The sequence below is a fragment of the Dinoponera quadriceps genome, unplaced genomic scaffold (genome assembly GCF_001313825.1).
Source record: "Dinoponera quadriceps isolate SergipeBrazil2010 unplaced genomic scaffold, ASM131382v1 scaffold13714, whole genome shotgun sequence".
NCBI classification, from domain to species: Eukaryota; Metazoa; Arthropoda; class Insecta; order Hymenoptera; family Formicidae; genus Dinoponera; species Dinoponera quadriceps.
Window position 1 is genome coordinate 1 of NW_014567429.1, and position 999 is coordinate 999.

Genomic DNA, 999 nt, shown 5'->3' on the forward strand with positions numbered 1-999 from the left:
CATAGGGATTGTTCGTGGAGTGCAGGTGATTCTTGTAGGCGATCTTCGCGAAGTGCTCAGGCTTGGTGCCGTATTTCTTCATATGTTCAATGCCAGCATTGCCAAATAGTTGAGCAGCCATAGGGGCCTCAGATATACCAGCAATGTCTGCCAATAGCTCGATGTGTTTGTCCAGGGTTCGTACGGTCCGTGAGTTTTGATATTGTCAATGAGCCAGGCTCCATTTTCTCAAAGCCCAATGCCAACACGCAATCCGCATTCCCGCTCTCGATGATCTGTTTAGCGAGGTACAAAGCGGTAGATCCGCTGGAGCAGTTGTTGTTGACGTTGTAAATGGGACATCCGCTGAGTCCGACCTCGTAGATCGCCCTTTGACCGCAAGTGGAGTCGCNAGACGGCCTGCACAGCGTCGTAAGAGATTCGCGCGTCCTGGAGAGCCTTGCTCACCGCCTCCTGGGCCATTTGTGGGTAATCAAAGTTATCCCGCTTGCCAGGTTTCTCGAATTTCGTCATTCCCACCCCGATCACATACACGTTCGTTTTCTGTACCATCTTCATTGTTTTGAGATCGAAATTCCTGCCAAATGGATACGTTGCAGCCACTTGTTTACGCGATGGAAATCTTGTCAGTACTTGGTAAAGTCCAAATAAAGGATTACGTAGTGACGTAGATCAAAGACTGTTGGAACACTCGAGATACGCTGGGAAATATAAGCCACGAAATGAACTTTAATCTTTTATATCATATCTTTTAATTTTTTATATCACAAGATAATGAAAACACAATAAGTCGTTGAATGACAAAGCTGTTTGCAATTATCACGAGTTTATAGGGCGGGATAAAGAAGCCGCAGACGAAACTGCGTTGCGATATTTTTTATCGACTTACCGGTTGGTGGTAATAATTCCGTTTTCTATGTATGTTTTTTTTTTTTACGAGTTGGATTCGCATAGTATTCGTTCAGGATTTCATCTCATAATTGTTAGTCGCGTTTTATT

At 44.4% G+C, this 999-nt stretch overlaps 1 pseudogene; it reads right to left on the reverse strand.

The window, feature by feature from the left end:
- Positions 1-4: 4 nt before the first annotated feature.
- Positions 5-914, reverse strand: LOC106751460 (annotated as a pseudogene).
- Between the last annotated feature and the right edge of the window lie 85 nt (positions 915-999).